Source organism: Dendropsophus ebraccatus, chromosome 4 (assembly GCF_027789765.1).
Source record: "Dendropsophus ebraccatus isolate aDenEbr1 chromosome 4, aDenEbr1.pat, whole genome shotgun sequence".
Lineage (NCBI taxonomy): Eukaryota > Metazoa > Chordata > Amphibia > Anura > Hylidae > Dendropsophus > Dendropsophus ebraccatus.
The window spans coordinates 21,903,833-21,920,793 of NC_091457.1; the positions used below are offsets into that span (position 1 = coordinate 21,903,833).

General features: G+C 43.5%; 1 protein-coding gene across 1 annotated transcript in view; it reads left to right on the forward strand.

The window, feature by feature from the left end:
• Window positions 1-16,961, forward strand: part of PC (pyruvate carboxylase) — a 363,791-nt gene that overhangs the window by 17,042 nt on the left and 329,788 nt on the right. The window contains exon 2 of the mRNA XM_069965255.1: window positions 16,777-16,822. The gene's annotated coding sequence lies outside the window, so the exon portion shown is untranslated. The remainder of the gene's footprint in view (window positions 1-16,776; window positions 16,823-16,961) is intronic.

A 16,961-nucleotide genomic window follows, 5' to 3' on the forward strand; every position in this document is an offset into this window, starting at 1 on the left:
CTAGCCTACCTACTTCCACTATGCAGTGTTAGACACTACAAGGAGGACAAATTGGGGATAAACCCAGCCCACACCAAGAACCACTCTACAAAGTGCAGGGCAGTATCCTAAGATACAAGAGGAATTTCACAGTGCAGGTGAAACTGGGAGCTTCACCCAGGTAACCACAGCTGGGGCTTGTGTCACTCTATTAAGACGGGTAACTCGACACTGTAGGGCAGAAGGTAGTCAGACAACACAGTCTAAACACAGGCACAAGTATCTCTCTCTTTCTCTCAAGTATTCTACTCTAAAGTTCCGGCAAAGCACAAAACTACCTTGGGTTGGGACTCCTTTGACAAACTCCTCTCCTCTCTACTCGAAACTCTCAACTATCCAAGCACTGCTACATCTACTTCTATTATACTCAGCACTTCCAAGTATCTATCAGCACAGATCCAGTGAAACCCTAAAGTCTGTATCGAGAGAAGCTATTTACTGCCAAAGTGTCCGGAATTTTTAAGAGACTGTACAGTAAAGCGGTTCTATTTATTCTACTGGGACTCGGTCTTCCTTACCTATACACATCCGTTATACCTACCACTTGGGTCATTTTCCCCTTTCTGTGGGTGGCGGTACAAATAGTCCTGGTGGGTCAATTTCCACTCAGGACTACCGTGACAGGAGCCCAAGGGACCCATCACAGCCCGGCAGGTCACCAACCATTGGGGAGCAGTACACACCAGCCATTACACAAAAAGCAGGTGTACCACCCCACCTGTGTGCTGAAGTAGCACTGGCGTCACAACATTACCATCCCTGGCTGAGCTGTACTACTACACTGACCAATTACCACAGAAGTGCCGTCACTAGCAACATCTCAGCACGTCACCGGTTGAGTAGTAGTGCACCACAGACAGACTTTGAGAGGACGCATCTTTGAATGAAGAGAAGTAGGATGGTTGTTTAGATGAATTGCCAACATCTGGGTCATTCTGACCGAACTGTTGGGAGGTGTCCGGAGAAATTTTTGTGAGGGCACACACATGGTGAGCAGACTCTGGATGACCCAGACTGGTGTGATAATGTGGGAGGGCACACTGCCCCCTGCTGTTGTGATACTGTGGGGAGGACACACTGCCCTGCCCCCTGCTGGTGTTAATGTGTGTGTGTGTGTGTGTGTGTTTGTGTGTTGGGAGGGCACTGCCCCTGCTGTTGTGATGATGTGGGGAGGACACATTGCCCCTGCTGTTGTGATGATTTGGGGAGGACACATCGCCCCAGCTGGTGTGAAGATGAAGACGATACACTGCTTCCCGCTGCTCCTGTGATGCTGTGGAGGACACACTGCCTTCTACTGAAGTGATGATGTTGGGAGGACACACTGCCCCCTGCTGGTGTGATGATGTGGGGAGGACACACTGCCCCCTGCTGGCGTGATGATAAGGAGTACACACTGCCCCCTGATGGTGTGATGATGTGGAGAACACACTGCCCCCTGCTGGTGGGATGACGGGGGGAGAAAACACTGCCTCTGCTGGTGTGATGATAAGGAGTACACACTGCCCCCTGATGGTGTGATGATGTGGAGAACACACTGTCCCCTGCTGGTGGGATGACGGGGGGAGGAAACACTGCCTCTGCTGGTGTGATGATCTGAGGAGGACACACTGCCCCCTGCTGGTGTGATGACATAAAGACATACTGCCCCCTGCTGGGGTGATGATGTGGGGAGGACACACTGCCCTCTGCTGGTGTCATGATGTAGAAGCCATCACATAGAACAGTCGGTTACCCACAGTAGTAATACGAGGACACTAACAGCTCAATGATATGTACAGGAACAGGACATCCTGCAGCCACATATGTTGGTCACCAGATTTATCACCAGTCCTGGATTTATGGTGATTCAGAATCCCAACCTAAAAGTAAGAAGGATCTACAGGCCCAGCGAGTGAATAGGCTGCAGGACGCCATACGGAACCTGTATCCTCTATGTCCAACCGTATCTCATCTTGTATCAATGCTACCCCGCTGCCTTAATGCAGGTTCAGATTGTTCCTCATATAATAATATCACAGAAATTTAAAACATGGCCAGATTTAAAGTATATGAGGAAATTTCCCATAATGCAATGTATCATCTGAAACCCCCAAAGGTATACATGGAGGATGACACCTACAGACCCAATGTTCCTGCTCCATCCTTATCTATTACTACTGGAGAATTGATGGAAATATTAGCAGAGAGCCAGGGGGGAAAAAGGACTCTATGCAGCATTATAATGGAAAGCCATAAAAGAGTGTCATCTCATTTTCTGCATCGGATTACATAGAACGTCCATCTGTAAATAGACGGGCCTCCCCCCAACTGTTATAGCAGTAAAATAGGTTAAATTGTTAGGAAATTGGATTTTGTGTATGTAATCTACATTTTAGTGCTTTTACTTTACATTTACGTGGTGTGTATGTGTCTGTAAGTGCTGAGTGGTTATGTAAAATGGCATCAGGGAAGGAGAGGTGGGGGGGGGCAAGGCCTCACGGGGAGGATGGAGTTAGTCGGTGACTAGTGTATTTGTGATCATGGTTCCATAAAACATTTGAGGTTCCATATATATATATATATATATATATATATATATATATATAATATTTCGGTGTACTGTGTATAATACCAAGGTGTAGCTTTGCTACTATAGGGAAAGACAACAAGGATAAATGTTACTGGACCATGTGATCCGCTGGAGACCACTGGCCCCCAACCTAAAAGGATGACTAGGTGAGCTGTGGATTGCCGAGATAGGCCATGACCATGCAACTTCTGCTTTTGGCCATTTTTTTTAATGGGCGTAATTTTCAGCCAAAATAACGGATGCTATGTGTAAAATAACGGCCATTATAAAAATAAAAAAAAAAACAGCTGTCAAATAACTGAAAAAAAAAAATGTTTTGTGGTAGTGGCCAAATCATGCAATAACTTTTGAGAAAATACCTGGACAGAAGGTCTTTGATCATTTTGAGTGACTATAAAATGAGAGAACAGATGAAAAAAGCGGCTGTATTTTACAAAAGCAGGTCATCAATAATAAGTGTGTAGGGACTGGGGGGACTGCAGGGACATCTCCCTACCGGGACTCCACTCCTGTCAGCACCCCATCCTTCCCAAACACAGTCCAGCATGGGCGAGTGTTCCTGTATTCTCTATAGGGGATAAGCTGCAGCGAGAGAACTTTTGCTGTGGCTTATCTCTCTCTGAACAAAGGGGTTGAGCAGTGATTTTACATCACACCTGACCCCTGTCACCACCAACATTATCTGTCAGTGGTTGTTCAGGAGAGCCAAACACACCATAGATAGGCCAAACCAACTGCAAGGTAACTAGTAGTGTGACTCCAACTTCAGACAGCAGCCATCCTACAAGATGTGATACTCAAAAACCTTGACACATGAGGTCAGGAAAAACTGGACATTTATCAACTTAATTATACTGACTAGCAACAGACATGCAATGAATAGCTTTAGCCCTCTGGGTATAGAGCAAAGGTGTCAGCCCTCCAGCTCAAAACTCAAAACTGCCATCATGCTTGGCCAGCCAAGGCCAAAGCTTGTCCAGGCATGATGGGAAATGTAGTTTTGCACTTATTGGAGGGCTGCAAGTATGACGCCTGTAGAGGGTTATCCCAGGAGATTACTCCCCTTTTGCTAGAAAGTTCTAGTTTTAGGAATAGGGAATTGGATGACACTGGATAGGTGCTGCCCTGGCACTGGCAGGCGGCAGCGGATAACTGGTCGACAGTCCTTAGCCTATGCAGGTGTGACACTGAACACAGACAAGACAGACAAACACAAATAAACGAGGTCAGAGGTACGGGTCGGCAACTAGCAGTCTGCGTGGTACAAAAACGTAATCCAAGGGGTAGTTATCGAAAGTCAGGTAACCAGGAGCAATTGTTAGGTCAAGAGGAAACTCTTGTTTGAGGCCCTATCACAGGCAGGGGATGGTAGACAGGGGAGGATACTTATGGGGCTCCAGAGTGTGATTGGAGACTCCAGCCCCAGAACCAACACTAAAGGTTATAGGAGAAACAGATCACTGATCTCAGGGAGACCAGCCAAAAGATGACTGCTGGTTAAAGCGCTCAATGCAGTGAAATGCTAGGTGCATTGCTCCCTAGGAAACATGAATATGCAAAAAAAAAAAGAGCCAGTGGAGCCTCATTTAAGAGTCTCAAAACACAGGACTAGCCAGATTTCCCTCCAGGAAGGTGTTGGTTTTGGGGGTTTCCTTACAGGAGCCACCCCTTGGCTGGGTCCTTCCTGGAGAGATATCTGGCTAGTCCTGTGTTTCGAGACTCTTGAATGAGGCTCCACGGGCTCTTTTTTTTTTTTTTTACAGGTTGACTGGTGGTGCTGGCCGCCAGTCAACAATTCATAACTATGGACAGCTCTTCTGATCGGCCGGGGGCGGCAAAGCCCCTGCAGTGGCAAGATCAAAGGATGCAGATGAGCCCTTAGCAAACCAGCCAGTAGCTAGGGACGTGGTTGGGGTGCTCCCTGCACCCAGCCGGGGCGGTTACCAGGGACGCCGTCGGCGAGGGGCCGGACACACGCTCCAGCAGTGCTGAGAGCCAAGTGTGTGGCCTGACTTCTGACATCTAGGGAATTCTATAAAGCTAAATAAAATAATGTTGTCCACCAGGGGTGGCAGTAGAGAGCAAAAAAGTGAAATTTACATGGAATATAGAAATGATTCCAGTGATGCTTCTGAGACTATATGAACACCTGTAGCGGGCTACTGCACCAGCACAGTATGGTAAAATATTAGCCTGTGTATCTCCATCATGCACCAAGGTTTTATTTCCATACACTAAGGAATACTTATCTTTTTTAAACTTGTTTGGAATAGAAGGTTTTACAGTAGATTTCCAATAAAAACCGAGATGTGGATAATAAATGATGCCTGTGCCTGCAGTAATTTCCCTAAGCACCTTCCGTGCAGACTCTGGGTCATCGGGTCGCTGTTGATTGTGAGGAAATCCAAGCGCGGCGTTGACCTGTTTGAATGATTTAGATGGAGTAACAAGCGCATGACAGTAATAAGAGCAGAATGGGGAAAGGTCAGGCGGCACCGACTGTTTGTGAGACCATTAAACGTGTTTATTTAATGACCCCAAAAGCCGCGCTTGTCAATTCCCACCGAATGAAGGTTTACATATTACTCAACCCGATATATATGTGTATTTTTTTTTTACTTTTTTTTTTTAATATGCGCTAAAAATTTATTTTCTCAGTAGAAATTTACACTTGCCCGCAGCGAGTACAAGGAGTTCCGGTTGAATATTAATTGCGCTGGACGGATATTGCCAATTTATCTCCGATGGGTTTCTGGCAATAAAACATTACCGCATTCCGGAATGGTAATAGTTTTAATCGGGGAAATACAGAAAAGAGCCTGGAGACTGAGACTTTGAGATTGGACTCTTTCAGATAATGTACTCGCAACGGCACTTTCCAATTGTAATTTTTCACACTGGGAGAGTTTATGGGACTCGCTCTGGAGTGGCTCTTTGCCTTTAATGTACGGCCGGGGCGTTAATTACATTTCGCACACGTCTCATTCCGTCACCTTTTCCTTCTTCTATATCTTATGTAACCACTATTGCCGGAAGCTTCCTAATCAACGCAAATGTTCCCTTTGTAGCCGCCGGGAATCTTCCTCTCCTTATCCCTCTAAGTGGGGGCTTTTATAGTGAACAAATATTTTCGTATGCGAACGACACAAGCCGCCGTCTTTATGTCGCTTCTCGGCTTTTTTTTCCACCCGGCATCATAACGTAGTCACCATTGCTGTTTTTTTTTTTGTTCTTTTGAATCCATTCCCCAGTTTTTATATTGCCCAATTTGGTTTTATACCTCGATAAGTTTCTTACCATATTGAAATGTGTTTCTCCTTCCTCGGCCCGCCACTGTACTGATGTGCGACGTAAAAGCGCCAAGCCGATGGAGAACAGAACTACTGTATAATTTTATGGCCAGGCAAAAAGAAAACGTCTTAACGGTTTGGGTTTATGTGATGGAGAAAGAATACATTTTTTTTTCTATTTCCACCTTCTTATGAAACGTAACCGGTTTTGAAGATGTTTGCTGCAATATGGCGACGGTAAGAGCGGCGCTATGAAAGGAGAATGAGCATCCGGCACGGTTATGAATCTTCTGGGAGTTTTGTTTGAAGTAAAAAAGTTGGAGTAGTATGTTATGTGTGGAAGTTGGGAGGGGAAGACGATACGAGTCAAACTAAGATTAAAAATGCATCATGTTAGCCGATCCCGCTGATATCAACCATTTTTTTTAGTCCTCAATTCCAGTGTTGTTGTTGGCTCGGACACCAGGAGGTATAATCACAATTTTCTCTTGTTCCACTTTTTGTGAAACTGCAGTAAAATGCGTATGAGATTATAGACTCCTTTAGCCTTTCTCGTGTAGATGCTTATCCTGCATTAACTTCACAGAAGGGATCTTCACTGGTTGGCACCAATTGGGTTAAATAGGTGGCAATAAGGTGTACATACAATACTTGAGCTGAGGTGTGCAGGTCCTGGTATGTGACAGCCATGATGCTCAGGGCCTAGTTTAAAGCCCTTGCAGGCCCCAGATATGCTATGAGGTCCTTGTACAACTTCCCCTTAAAGCACCTAGATATTTTATCTCTTTGAAGAAGTCCAATAATTATCCTCACACAGTCCCAGGTAGTTTGTTAGGTACCCTAATCGGGATAGTGGAGACAAAGCACCTTTAACTCTTTTGACTCTTTCTAGTTAGGAAGCAAAAGTATTTTAGATAACCTACCCTAGATATAAAACAGTAGCTAACCTGTTACTTGTAAGGCCAGAGTCCTTGTCCCATGACAATAACTTCATTCAAAAGGAGTCCCAGATTCTTATATGATACGTGCCACAAGTAGCCAGCCTTGCTTCCATGTTACAATATACTCAATGGATTAGGAGCTGCTTTGTGATTGTCTTTGTGTATGTTCCTGTACAGTACTTCAAAGTGGGTGCTGACTGTGAGTGTAGCAAGGGCCGATCTTCATTATGGTGCAGCATGTGAGTGTAGCAAGGGCCGATCTTCATTATGGTGCAGCATGTGAGTGTAGCAAGGGCCGATCTTCATTATGGTGCAGCATGTGAGTGTAGCAAGGGCCGATCTTCATTATGGTGCAGCATCATTGTCCCTCAACTCCCAGCCGCCTGGTTGGTGAGTGCGGGCCACAGTGCCCTCTAGAGTATAAACCAGGGGCGTAAAACTCAAATACAGTGGGCCAAAATTAAAATATTGGACATAGTCGCGGGCCAACCTTAATATATTTTGAAGAGACCATGCGGCGCTTCTGGCACTGTCAGTGGTGTGCATCTCCCAGCGCTATGATAAATGACATAATAAATTGCTATGACATGATTAAACCCCAACCCATGTAATAGCCAACCCCCCCCCCCCAATATTGCCCCATGTTGTAGCCAACCCAACCAAAACCATTCCTCCCAATAGTCTCATATAGTAGCCAGCCCTCACCATAGTCTCTTATATAGTAGTCAGCCCTCCCCCATAGTCTGTTATATAGTAGTCAACCCTCCCCCATAGTCTCTTATATAGTAGCCACCCCTCCCCCATAGTCTCTTATATAGTAGCCAGCCCTCCCCCATAGTCTCTTATATAGTAGCCAGCCCTCCCCCATAGTCTCTTATATCGTAGCCAGCCCTCCCCAATAGTCTCATATAGTAGCCAGCCCTCCCCAATGGTATCATATAGTAGCCAGCCCTCCCCCATAGTCTCTTATATAGTAGCCACCCCTCCCCCATAGTCTCTTATATAGTAGCCAGCCCTCCCCCATAGTCTCTTAAATAGTAACCAGCCCTCCCCCATAGTCTCCTATATAGTAGCCAGTCTTTCCCAATAGTCTCTTATATAGTAACCAGCCCTCCCCCATAGTGTCTTATATAGTAGCCAGCCTTCCCCAATAGTCTCTTATATAGTAACCAGCCCTCCCCCATAGTCTCTTATATAGTAGCCATCCCTCCCCAGTAGTCTCATGTAGTAGCCAGCCCTCCCCCATAGTCTCCTATATAGTAACCAGCCCTCCCCATAGTCTCTTATATATCAGCCAGCCCTCCCACATACTCCCTTATATATCAGCCAGCCCTCCCTAGTAGTCTCATATATCAGCCAGCCCTCCACAGTAGTCTCATGTAGTAGCCAGCCCTCCCCCATAGTCTCCTATATAGTAACCAGCCCTCCCCCATAGTCTCTTATATAGTAGCCAGCCCTCCCCCATAGTCTCTTATATAGTAGCCAGCCCTCCCCCATAGTCTCTTATATAGTAGCCAGCCCTCCCCCATAGTCTCCCATATAATAACCAGCCCTCTCCCATAGTCTCTTATATTGTAGCCAGCCCTCCTCCATAGTCTCTTATATATCAGCAAGCCCTCTCCCATAGTCTCTTATATAGTAGCCAGCCCTCCCTAGTAGTCTCATATAGTAGCCAGCCCTCCCCAATAGTCTCATATAGTAGCCAGCCCTCCCCAATAGTCTCATATAGTAGCCAGCCCTCCCCCATAGTCTCTTATATAGTAGCCAGCCCTCCTTAGTAGTCTCATATAGTAGCCAGCCCTTTCCAGTAGTCAATTATATTGTAGCCATGGCGGGCCAGATGTAATTCAAACTCTGAATTGCCTGGCGGGCTAAAAATAATGGCACCACGGGCCAGAGTTTGACATCACTGGTCTAAACCATTAGATATCAAGCTTCCCTCTCACATTCTAAGTACCTTAGTGTGTCATGCAGTCATCCAACCACATGGCGGCAGCATTTTGGTTACATATATGTCATAAATTGGGTGTAGACCAGTAAGATAAAGCAACCATCATTACACAGGTCATATCTATTAATGGTTTGATAGAATCACCCTAGCTTTTCTGCCAGAAGAGAATTTCCCATTCACAGGATGGTAAATGTGAGATAATCTTGCTGAAGATGGAGGATATTTCTCTGTTTGTAATTGAAAATCCACCGTAATGCAATGGAAATCACCTAATTAAGACTTGTATCCGAGCCAAGTAATAACATTAAGATTGGACATTACATGGCCCTGCGCCAATCCTGGCATGCTGACATGGCATCCTATATTGCTCCTGTTCAAACTGCAGTAGATGAACTAGGTGAGAAAATGGATCACTGTGAGACAAAAATAAGCACTCTTACCAAGTCACACAATTCCCTAATAGATGCTCATAATGACCTTGAAAATGAGGTCAAAGCTTTGCGCACCAAGATGGCGGATATGGAAGACCGCAATAGAAGGAACAATGTAAAAATTCGAGGAGTGCCCGAGTCAATCCCCCCGGCTGAACTATCTGCCTATGTTCAGTCTCTAATTAAAGCTGTACTACCCAATTGTTCCACTAGGGACTTGGAGATAGACAGAGCACATCGTGTGCCCAAACCCCAAAACTTGGGAGAGGACATTCCAAGAGATGTATTAGTAAGAGTACACTTTTACACTGTCAAAGAACGCCTCATGGACTTCTCCAGAAAAAATGCTACCTTACCATCCCCATTTCAGAAGATTAAACTCTTCACTGACCTCTCAGCAGCAACGCTGCAGCTACGCAGACAGCTTCTGCCTATCACTACAGCCCTGAGACAAAACAAAATCCTTTACAGATGGGGTTTCCCTGTGAAAATACTTATCAGACGCAACAACTCTACCCATCTAATTGCCAACCTGGAAGATGGCTATCGTTTACTGCAAAAATGGAACATCCAACTTCCTTCGGCAGAGACAGCCTCCTCTCCTCGTCCATCCACAGTTCCACAAGAATGGGAGAGAATCCCCAAGAAACCATGATCAAAGCGGTGTTCGTGCTAACACTACCTACCAACTCTGTAACAGGTTTTGGGTATGAACATTCCCCCCTCCACACCTAGTTGGCATCTGATTCTTTCTGCCAACACATTTCTTTTCTTAGTTTCCACATATGTGGTATCTGTGTTAATTTCTGTTTCTCTGTTACTCCTTTATTTGGTTGTTAGGTATGCACAAGATTCTAACTACAATTCTCCCTGGTGCCATATAAGGTTGGAATGCCCTCGCTGGGAGGCAACTCCACCCAACTACTATAACTATAACTACCTACTATACTTTTTCATCTTTATTTTTGAAACGTAATGGTTATTAAGTTTGTTAGTATGAATGTGAGAGGTCTTAACAGTCCCCACAAAAGGACATACTTATGGGATGAGGCTAGATCCTTGGCTTGTGATGTGTTATGCGCACAAGAGACTCATCTACTTGACAAGGATATCCCAAGAATACATCATCATTCATTTCCTAACATTTTTCACTCCACTAATAGCAAAAAAACTAGGGGAGTGATGATCGCAATTAAAAATACAGTTACATTTATACAACAAAAAATTATAGCCGATCCCAATGGCCGATATATTATTTTATTGTGCTCACTAAACGAAATGAAAGTCACTCTAGTAGCACTATATGCCCCCAACCAAAGGCAAATTAGCTTTGTAAACAAAATTGTACAAAAAGCTAAAAAGCTAAAATATGGCAACCTACTCCTCTGCGGAGACTTTAATTTAACTTCTAATCCTGAGGTTGATACCTCTTCTGCAGCCCGCTCCCACACCTCTTTGGGAGATACATGGCACAAAGAGGAGCTCTTTGATATCTGGAGAATACATCATTCTATGGAAAAAGATTTCTCATACCATTCAACTGTTCATAACTCATACTCCAGAATCGACATGTTTATAGTAGACAGGCGACTTCTCTCGCTCTCTAGAGCAACCTCCATTGAATTCATTAAGTGGTCGGACCACGCCCCTATTTCACTCACTATAGCTGAATCTTCTGCAGATGACCAGACTTTTCTCTGGCGCTGCAGCCCATTTTTACTATCTCACCCCCAATATCATTCCGCCCTGCAAAAGGATCTAGAGGAATTCTTTGAAATAAACTCCCCCTCTACCACTGATCCTGCTTTGTTGTGGAATACACACAAAGCATACATCAGAGGATCGTTTATCAAATACGGTGCTCAAGCAAAGAGAGCGAGGGAAGCTGTGGTCACAAAAATTTTACAGGATATAGAGATATTAGAGAAGGAAAATAAATCCTCACCTACTCAAGCCTTAGCTGAAAGGATAAGAAACCTAAGAATAGATCTTAGAAACGCTATGTTACTATCATACGAAAAACGCTTCCGAAAATTAAAAGCTACTTACTACTCACAGAGTAACAAATCAGGCAAACTAATGGCCGCACGAGTTAAAGCTCGCCACACTAGATCTCGTATCCCACACATCAAACAATCACATTCCAATGCCCTTCTTTATTCCCCTCTAGACATAGCTAATAGATTTAAGGACTACTATTCCTCATTATATAACCTTGAACAAGACCCATCTCTACCCCCCCCTTCAGAGAAAGCAATTCAACAATTCTTATCTAACTTACACCTCCCCTCACTTAGTCAACAACATCTCCAAACCCTAAATGCTTCTATTACCTCCTCCGAAATTCTAAAAATTATTCACTCTCTCCCTCACGACAAGGCTCCAGGCCCAGATGGGTTCACCAATAGTTATTATAAGAAATTTAGCATTCTCTTAACTCCCTACCTAACCAACTTCTTCCAACAGGTGATGCAGTTGGGCCACTTCCCAGATGAAAACCTAAATGCCTTAATAGTCACAATACCAAAGCCAGGGAAACCCTCAGATATCCCACAAAACTTCCGACCAATTTCCCTTCTTAATTCAGATCTTAAAATATACTCAAAATTATTAGCATCCCGCCTAGCCCCAATCCTTCCAACATTAATTAATACTGACCAAGTAGGTTTCATTCAGGGCAGACAGGCATACGATAACTCCCGAAGAATTCTTAATATCATCTCTCATATAGAAAATTCCAAGCTCCCAGCCGTGGCGGTCTCCCTAGATGCCGAGAAGGCGTTCGACCGTGTGAACTGGTCCTACGCCTTCTCGGCTCTCAAAAAGTTTGGTTTTGCTGGTCCAATTTTTTCGGCCATCACTGCCCTATACTCATCTCCCTCAGCCCGGATATTCGCAAACGGTTCCCTCTCCGAATCATTTGGGATTTCCAACGGAACTCGCCAGGGCTGTCCCCTTTCCCCTCTAATTTTTGTTCTCTCAATCGAACCCCTAGCCCAAGCACTGCGTAGCGACCCAACCATTTCTGGAATCCCCATAGGTAAAGCCTCTCACGTAATTTCACTCTACGCAGACGACATAATATTAACACTAACCAACCCAATCCCATCCCTAAGCAGATCAATGGAAATCATAGAACATTTCAGCTCAATCTCTTATTACCACCTTAACACACAAAAATCCCAACTACTACCCCTTAACATCCCCCCCATCTCCGAAACAATAATACGATCTCGCTTTAACTTAGAATGGTGCCCTAAGAGCATAACTTACCTTGGTATATCCCTTACTCCATCCTTCAAATCTTTATTTAAAGCCAACTACGAACCATTACTCCGCCAAATTAATTCTGATTCACAATCTCTTCTTAAATTTGAACTCTCATGGATGGGCAGAATAGCTGCCTTTAAGATGTTTGTACTGCCTAAAGCTCTCTATCTTTTCCGCACATTACCCATTTCCCTGCCTAATTCTTTCTTCACTAACCTACAAAAGATTGTTGGTAAATTGGTATGGGCCAATAACAAGGCAAGAGTAGCCTCAAATATTATGCAGAAACATAGATTTGTTGGCGGCTTGGGAGTTCCCAACCTTAAAAATTACTATATTACAACGCTTGTATCCATACTTCGTAAGTGGTGGACTAATGACACCTCTTTCCCTTGGGTTGGCATAGAAGCCCACTATGCTCATCCCTCTTCACTTAAATCTCTCTTATTGCAACCCTTCTGGTCAGACACCCTATCTACTCCCCGACCCCCGATAATCAAAGCTTCTATATACGCATGGCGTCTATTCCATAAATTAAGTAGTAACTCAACACCTCTAGCCAAAGCAGACCTCCCTATGCAATTTATTCAAGATTCAATCCCAGACATAGATCTAAAAAGTTGGTCTGATAAAGGTATAACACAAGTAACCCACCTATATGCAGAAGGCCTCCTCAAGCCGTACACCCAACTAATGAAAGAATATAACTTACCAAGAACAGATCTTTTTAAGTATTTTCAAATCCGCCATAAATTAAAAGACTTGACCCCCTCTGGTCTGTTCTATGATTCTGCAATTTCCTCCTATTATTCTTCTGGTGGGAAAGGCCTAAAATATCTCTATGCCAAACTAGAATCAGTTGGACAATTTAATAAAACCCACCCACTGAAATCATGGGAACAAGAATTAAGCATAACTTTTCTAGATTCTGATTGGCATAGCGCTTTCCGTTGTATCCACAAACATCTTAGATGCAGCTCGCATGTAGAGTCGGCAATCAAGACAATCCTTCGTTGGTACTATACTCCAGCTAAACTAGCAACCATATACCCCAACGTTGAAGATTGCTGCTGGAGACTCTGCTCTGAGAGAGGTTCCCTTTTACATATTCTATGGTCGTGCCCAGTTATTATTTCATATTGGCAAAAATGCAGAGACCTCTTGCAATCAGTAATACCTATTCCCCTTTCCTGGTCCCCCCAATTTGCTTTACTGTTGATTAATATGGAGAGCCTACCACACCGTTTTAGACCCTTTTGTTGTAAATTCCTGATTATATCAAAAATCGTACTGGTCAGGCATTGGAAAAATCCTGAATCTCCTAAACTGAACGAAGTTATTGACTCCATCAATAATACCTTTATCTATGAACGTATCATTGCCTTGGGCTCAATGCGATACTCCAAATTTGTAGAGGAATGGTCTCCATGGATGAACTCCACTCATTGCATAAACCCTCCTCCATAGGTAGACTCAGAATTTACTATCTATACCCTCTCTAACTCATGACATATAATATTTCAACAATATCCTAATATTGTTGCGCCAGATGAGACCTTATTAACCGATGCTCAACAACAACTTCTTACTGCATACCACTGTTGGCTATACAGCCATTGTTTTGTTTTGTTTTTTTTGTTTTCTGTTTTATGTTTTCACTGTAACTAATTTGTTCATTCAAAGACATGTAACGAAATCTATTAACCACTGATTCTATGAAAGAACTATTCTAAATCTAAGAGATGTACCACATCTTTGTATGTAAACTTGTAAACTGAAATTTATGTTACAGTAAGATTGTATCTCTCTGCTCAATATTCTCAAACTGTTTATACCAAAAAAATTTCTTCAATAAAAACTATTGAAACTAAGATTGGACATTACATTATATTTCCGGCAACGTAACAATGTCTTAAGGCAGTAAAATTTTACAAGTATTAGGTTAATTGAGGAAAGACGTATGGCTTATTGAATGTTCAGACAGTGCTCCACCTTTCCTAAGCTGGTGCAAAAATTGCTTTTATTTTACGTAAGTTCGTTGAAATCTTATTAAGGATGACCTTCCGAGAGGGATACGTACAATAATGCTGCTCATAGCCGTTTTACAGCTATTCTTAGCAGAATGTTCAGCCATCAAATTTCTATGGTAGCTAGTAAACACCAATATCTGATGGCGGGAGGAAATTAAAAGGGATATTCCACGGAGTATTTTTTTTAAAATTATTATAGTCAAGCTGCTGTAAAATAGAAAAAAAAACTATATCCACTTCCCTGCATGCCCACTGCCACCACTCAAACAGACCCCAGTCCATTGGCGCAGCACTTCTTGGAGTTGGTGATGGCACAAGGAATTGCCCACTTACCAAATTGCCATTGCCCGGGTCGCTGGAACTAATGTTGGGCCTGCTAGTGGGTTCTGGTGTTTTGGAGGCTACTTGTCACGGTGGCCAGGAGCGGTAACACCCACCCCCGGAAACACGACAACCGGACCTTGATTAGAACTAAGGTGGCGTGTGAGGTGTAGGTGCAAGTGCGGCGGCAGAGATGACTCTGAGATTCAGAGAGCCCCACTTTAAGCAATTTTCAAATTTTACTTATGGTCCTTTTACACGGAGCGATAATTCACCCAATCGAACGATTAACGATTTCGAAGTAACAATGTGTTTTTTTTATGACAAACAGCGTTTCGACGGAACCATATATCGTTTGAAAAAATTGTTATTGCGATCGTTTTAAGATCGCTTAAGCCTATCACACACATAAGAGGAATCGGTGAAAGACTGTTAAGACCAAGTGATCTGCGAATTTTCAGTGATTGACCAATGATGATTTAAGAACATCGCTTCATCATTTGCTGTTTACAGGAGACGATTATCTCTCAAATACGATCGTTATCGTGAAAATTCCAATGATAATCACTCTGTGTAAAAGGACCATTAGAAAAGGTAAAAAAAAAAGTCACAAACAGCACTCAGAATCCCCTTTACAATATCTACATTATTTGGTACATGTTGTTTTGTCGTACAAAAAGACAAATAAAGAATTGTAAAAAAAAAAACAAAAAAACACAGCACTCAGGTACTTAATGCAACAATGAATAATACTGATCCAACAGTGAAGTAGGTGAGTTAATAGAAGAAACAGTAGTAGGTGTCAGATACTGGATAGAAGTGCCACTTGCCTAATGTACTACGTACTCTGCCGGGATGTGGTGAAGTGTCTCTATAGTGTTGAAGAATCCTCATACTCATGTATGGAATCCCATTTATCTCACCTAACCGTCTTCTAGCCCACAGTGTCGGGTTCCCGTCCTCTGGGGTAGTATGAGTCCCAGTACCCTGCTCTGGGTGGAGCTGGCTTGTAGAAACCTTCCTACAAAGCTGAGCGTCTTGTCAGTAAAAAGTGGCTTTCTGGCACTGTGCTCTCCCCCTTGGCATCGATAGCTGTAACTGCATGTTAGAGTAGAGACAGCTATATCACACCTTCTGATTATATATATATACAGTATATATATATATATATATATATATGTGTGTGTGTGTGGATCCAATTCTTACTAATGAGAGCCATGGATGATAGTCACTGATCCAGGGCCCATCCTAGCTTTTCTGCACCCTGAGGTGAAATCAAAATGCAGCCCCCGCCTCTCCCTTACTCTATTATTACTTTTAGGAAGCTGTCCACCCTTACCTCCCCTTACTTTTGGCTTTTGCTGAGGCCTTCTAATAGTAACAGTACACTAAATGCTGCAGGGAGAATAGTTACCAAACTGCAGGACAGGCCTTTGTAACAACAATTAGCTGAAGTTCACAGCGGTGTTCACTGGGATGGAGGCGGGGCCACGGCAAGATAGGGTCGCAGGCAGGTTGTGGTGCACACATCCAATAAGGAAGAAGACTGTCGGGTCAGGTGACGTCACGCACGGGAGATGCAGCCCGGGCCAGGCGGTACATTGCAAGGGCAGAAAGGGGCCAGGGGACAGTGCATCCTGGGGTCAAAGATGACTTAAAGGACAAGTGCCATGAAAAACTTTTTCCACAATCACAATTGTTAGATTATAAAGATAATTTCCTGAATGGAAATGCACAAAAAGTTTCACATTAAACTGTCTCCTGGATACTCCTCCCCATTGACTGTACTGTAAGGATTATTCTTACCACCTATCATCCAGTCTGAACAGGGCTTTATACACATCGTCATGCTCTGACTTGTAGCTTGTTGCATGTAACTCACTCATAGAAATAGATATAACTTTCTAAACTGTTTTTTAAATTCCTTTTAGGGGTCACAAATCTGAAATTTACTAACAGAACAGTCCGTGTATTACGGTAAGTGTTTCTTTAGTCCTTCCTCTCTGGTTCACAGCCCAGACAGATTACTGCCGTTTAAGCAGAAATCATTTCATATGTTACATATATTTTTCTAGATCTGTTTTTCATGGCAGTAGGGGGCCCTTACACAACAATA